The sequence below is a fragment of the Dendropsophus ebraccatus genome, chromosome 2 (assembly GCF_027789765.1).
Source record: "Dendropsophus ebraccatus isolate aDenEbr1 chromosome 2, aDenEbr1.pat, whole genome shotgun sequence".
Classification (NCBI taxonomy): Eukaryota; Metazoa; Chordata; class Amphibia; order Anura; family Hylidae; genus Dendropsophus; species Dendropsophus ebraccatus.
Window position 1 is genome coordinate 105028409 of NC_091455.1, and position 5908 is coordinate 105034316.

The following is a 5908-nucleotide window of genomic DNA, read 5'->3' on the forward strand; positions in this document are numbered from 1 at the left end:
AACATGTGAATAGATCCTTGATGTATCCTTGGCAAGGCTTTAGGCCTCTCCATGTGTGAAAATGTGGATTTTATTCTAGGATACAGTACATTGTGTAAGCGCGCGGTACTTTAGTAACCTTGAGCCAAATCACTACATTACACCTCCCAATCGAGAGAGAACAACGCAGATGTGTGTGGAAGAATGTCAACTATTCGACTTACACACACACACAATGTAGCATTGTTTTCTCCAGGCCAAATGTAGTTTGGATTTTCTTGTTGATCATTAAAATACTTATAATGTTGAATTAAATATTATATCTAAAATAATTTTACACCAAACTCTGCATGTTCTGTATGAAATATCACATTAAACCCATTATTGTGTATAAAGGTTAACAAAAAGGATACATTTCACAAATCAACCTTCTGTGCAAGATGCTGAGTCAAACATAGGCAACAAAAGTCAGTAATGGATGTAAAAACCGGACACATCAGACACTTGCATTTAGGAACTCATCTATTTGTATGACAGTCCTTTTTTTTCCTTATTGACGTTTAAATGTAGTGACATATTGGTTCTGCTAACAAGGGCCCCTACACACAAGAACCATTCGCCCTGGAGATAGCTAAAGGAAAGACATTATGATTTTACTTTTTTCTATAGATTCTTTTAAATGAGGATCTTAGCAAACTGTTTTTTCAAACAGAGTGTACCATGTCACCCCGGTAAGGTGTCCTCAGGGACATGGACCCTACTCTACCCTAACACAAAATGACCTCTCTGGGCCTGAAAAAGGAGACCACTTGCCATAAACCAAAAAAAAAAAAAAAAAAAAAAAAAAAAAAAAAAAAAAATAGAAAAATTAAACCAAAAAAATATAATAATATTATGATGTATTGCCTCATACATCACATAGTAGAAATCATAAACGTCGTGGGTAACGAGATGTCCGAGAGCGCCGTCCACGCCGTGGCTGGCGCCTAGGAACGGCCCTAGTACCCTCAGATGGAGGGGGCATGGCACCAGGTGGCTCTCGGGACAATGCTGGGGGGACAAGGGGGGAGAGAGGTGGGGGCACAGGTGGGGGCGCAGTGGTCTCGGGGAAAAGAAAGCCCTCCGGCGGGATATGTGGCCTCCGTGAGTGTAACCCATACACAGATTGTAGGAGGACGCCCACATAGCAAGGGTCGGGGAAAGTATCGGGGTCAATCTGCTCGTGACACGACAGCAGCACTTCTGTAACCATCCGCGCACTACGTGCCAGATTAGTAGGGAGATTCCGTAAACGGACTCCCAGATAGTAGCAGAAGAAATCATTCTGATCATCTCCTCCATCAAACCGCCTGACAAAGTTGACGACAGATTGATCCAACTCACTCAGTGCTGAATGAGCTTCTTCTTGCTCCCGACGCCTCCTGGTGGTGGTAGTAGTGGGCCTCGTGAGTGGCTGACGTGGCCGAGCTGCCAGGGGCACACCACTAGGACCTGCACCAGATGTTGATGGTGCTGCAGCCTCCTCCTCTTCGTGCATGGAAGTCGAGCCAGAAGGTCCTGGCATCGGCTCCGTGCCCTCAGAAAGAGTAGGACTGCCAGGCTCCTGTGATGGCGGTGGCGTGGCACTATCCCCCTCCTGCTGTGATGCTGCAACATCAGAACCAGCAGCATCCTGTCCTCCCGGTGGGTCTGCGAAATTGCCACTGGTTCTGTGGAGAGACAGAAAGGTTAGCTAATATGGACACATTCATAAAGGTACTTCATATATCGAATGTTTAAGTTTTGATAACATACAGTATGTCGAAATGTGTGTTTTGGTAACACGAAGACATTATGTAGTACTATGCGCATCCTATGTTAGGACATACAACTATTTATATTAACTCATTCACATTAGTGTTTTCTAATAAACTTAAACAAAAAAACATTAGCCAAAAATGTTCCCCGTTCTGAGTGTGGAAACAATGCTCTCATCTTCAGGGCATGTTGTGGGCATGGAACCATTCTGGTGACAACACAACAACAAGTGTTTTTTAATGTGGCCCAGCAGGGAGAGGAGCCTGAGTTAGTCATGTGACCAGATACACAAGCGGCCAGTAAGAGGCCTGTGTACCTGTCATAGATCCCCGCAGGCCACACTGAGACAGTGACAGAGCAGCAGGCCGCCCAGCATTGAGTATAAAGGAAGTGAATAGTGTGGGCCGGAGAACAGCTCTCGGACTGCTTAGTACTGTAGGACACTAAATATAAAACATTATCCGCTGCATAGAAACAGCCATTTCATTCACCATGCTTACTGGCTCTGCCACCTACAGCACACGCTAAACAACTGAGGGAGTGACCGTGATCTGCAAAAATCACGAGATGTTGTTCTAGCGCCATGACAGAAACTAACATATTTTAGAGAAATGACAGGATGTTGAAGCACGAGTCAGAGTGGTGTGTAAGCATTTGTTTGAGTGTGAGCAAAGGGGACTATTGTGATTGGTCAGGATACATTAACCCTCTCTGGACAGTCACATACACCAGCATGAAGGCTAACAAACATGACACAACTAGGGCCTTATAAAGAATGGCAATAGTGTATGTAGTCAAATTATCGGGATACATTAAAGATAATTGTCTGTACATTCCTATAAAACATATACATAAAGAGGCAGATTGGTGAAATCGGATGAGATTATCTGCTAGTGAGTATGGACCAGGTTCTGCTGAACAACCAAAGGCAGAATTAAAATTCATTACTCCCATATAACATTTTATCTCATGTATTACATATTGTACACTATATGATACTATATACATTATGGAATAAGAAAAATATACTTACTGCCGTTGACTGCGGCTCGGGATAAAATCCAACAAAGGCGCATAGCGCATGGAGATCGGCTCCCCACCCCTCTCCTCCGTGCGTATCGCCCGTTGGTACTGGTCCCTGACACTAGACCAGCGTGTCTCCACTGCTCGGACTGACAAAAGCAAAGATTTATTAGAAATAGATAGATTTTAATAATTGATAGATATTTCGAGGTCTTGGTAGAAATATCGGACATTGTTCTCACAATTTTATGTCATACATTATTTGACAACACGACATACCCATCCGCAGCTGCTCGCTGTCCGTCACATCGCCCCACTGTGGGACTACCACAGCCGCTATCGTCTCCCACGTCTCGCGACGCAGGACGCGGTCGTGGTAGCCACGCACAGTCAAGTCCCACAAATGGGGACGGGACCGCACCTGAAAAATTATATAGAAAGACAGAAATCACTAGACATCTCCATCTGACTTCACCTCTCTGTGTGTCTACATCGATTAGAATAAGAACATGTTTTCCATTATGACATTACATAGAGTGGTGTTGGGATTCCAACAGACCACCTGTGTAATCTAAGGAACACAGCCTAATAACCACTGAGCCAAGACTCACTAAACCAAGGAATGCCAGAACTCTTTGAACACACTTCTGAAAACATACCAAGATTGGTGTCTAATGATTGAATTTAGGAAAGGCTTTGTATCTTAACTAGCACTAATTAGTAGGCCACAAGACCAGATCAATGCCAGCTTTGCATTCACACCTGATGAAAGAGAAAATCAACATTGTTTCGAAAATACATGAACACATGTGCAAACGAGTGAAGCTAACTATTTCACTGCTGCGGTGTTTGTTCTGGTGTGTGTGTGGTGTTTTGTTATCTTAGTGTGTGGATAAAACATGTCACAACGACTATGGTTAGAGATCTCGACATTTTGTAATAACTATGGTCAACATTTATGTATTAAACAGTCGCTGATATAGAGTGACAAATATATTTTAATAATTAAATACATGTAAGGTTAGGTATAGCATTAGGTCGAACATTCGAGGAGGAGCACACAATAACATGAAACTACGTGCAAAAACGAGCTACATGAAAAACGCATCCAAAACGCAACCTTGCTCGACTCGATTTGCAAAAGATTCCACAAACATTACTTGACTATACTGTGTACGGTGTAGTGCGCACGCTTACTCAGATTCACATGCACTATATCACACAAAAAACGCATCCAAAACGCAACCTTGCTCGACTCGATTTGCAAAAGATTCCACAAACATTACTTGACTATACTGTGTACGGTGTAGTGCGCACGCTTACTCAGATTCACATGCACTATATCACACAAAAAACGCATCAAAAACGCAACCTTGCTCGACTCGATTTGCAAAAGATTCCACAAACATTACTTGACTATACTGTGTACGGTGTAGTGCGCACGCTTACTCAGATTCACATGCACTATATCACACAAAAAACGCATCCAAAACGCACTATACTGATTTGTGCAGAAAAATTGTCTACATTTGTACACATGTCACTGTTATTAAATACAATTGATACATGTAAGAAATCAAACAACCCTACACTCAATAGGGATACTAAATTCGACATATGTAAGTAGTGGTTTTATATGGGAACTGCACTAGAAATTAATACTATAGCAGATAAGGAAACACATGACGATACTTTGTGGTTTTTTGCAGGCCACATTCCCACGCCCGTGTCGCATGACTAAAACGATTATATTTAAGACCACTAACAGTGTTGACATTCATATGTGTGTTACATGTGGCTTAGGTGCGTTTTGGTTGGCCGAGACGACCATGTGCATTTCTAAGTCCAAGTAAAACATTTTAACACATCACATAAATATATTAACAGAGATATGTATTTGGGTTCGCATACATTACATATTATTAGACATATATTTACATAGATATATAGATAGAGAGAGGGATAAATAGATACACAGAAAGAGACTACACATCCTATTTTCCAAGTAAAACCATTCTAGAAAGATGAGTGTAATTCTTCGATCAAACTTACCTCTGCGATCAGGCGTGGAACATCAATGTCCCGCTGCCAGGAACCACGTCGCCCACGACCAGCACCACCATGCTCCGCTCGCCGTGCCATCGCTCCAGATCGGGACACCTAAAAGGATGGTCACCTATTGAAGCCCATTCACTTGGGCCTTTTAAACTGAAGGGGCGTTACGCATTGATGAATTATTCTAATGAGAATCCAGATTGATCCGGCAGTAATCAGAGGTTCCGCCAGGCCCGAATGTTACTTCCTACGGTCGACTTGGACCATTTCGGCCCGGAAATAATGGTCTTGCTCATTTTTTACGGACCCGGATACAATCAGGCCAGAAACTCATACGGAGTGTGCACTGTGCAGCCGCATATCCTATACTTCCCAGCATACACACGAAACATCAAATATACGGCCTCACTATTACATCCGTACATACGGACGCACTATTACTACGTGTGAATCGAGCCTTAAAGTGTATTTGAGGGGACTGTGTGTTAGAAAGCCCCACAAAGCACCCCATTTCAGAAACTGCGCCCCCTAAACTCTGCAAAAGCACATCCAGAAAGTTTTTTAACCCTTTAGGGGAGTCACAGAAATAAAAGCTAAGTGTGTAAGAAATTTGAAAATTTTAATTTTCTGTGCAGAGATTTTATTGTAATCCAATATTTTTCATAATTATAAACCTATTACCAGAGAAATGCACCCCAATATTGATTGCCCCGTTTCTGCAGTTTATAGAAATACCCCATATGTGGCCCTATTGCGCTATTTGACGCAACCACAAGCCTCAGATATAAGGGAGCGCCTAGTGAATTTCAATGGCTCCGTTATTTTGGGTCATTTTTGACTGTACCACTTCAGGTTGGCAGAGGCTGTGGGGTGCCAAAACCTAAAAAACACCCCTAAAGGGACACCATTTAGAAAACTACACCCCTCAAGGAATGTAACAAGGGGTGCGGTGAGCATCTGGACCCCACAGGTGCTTCACAGATTTTCCAAACAATATGGCTTGAAAAAAGACTAAAGTATTTTTTACACTAAAATGTTGTTCTAGCCTTCAATT

General features: G+C 42.5%; 1 long non-coding RNA gene across 1 annotated transcript; it reads right to left on the minus strand.

Moving 5' to 3' along the window:
• Positions 1–1497: 1497 nt before the first annotated feature.
• On the minus strand, positions 1498–3164 carry LOC138784612 (uncharacterized). The gene is made up of 3 exons (XR_011361886.1): positions 3079–3164; positions 2810–2948; positions 1498–1688 (listed from the first exon to the last, which is right to left on the minus strand). It is a non-coding gene; the product is annotated as an uncharacterized lncRNA (long non-coding RNA).
• Positions 3165–5908: the final 2744 nt, after the last annotated feature.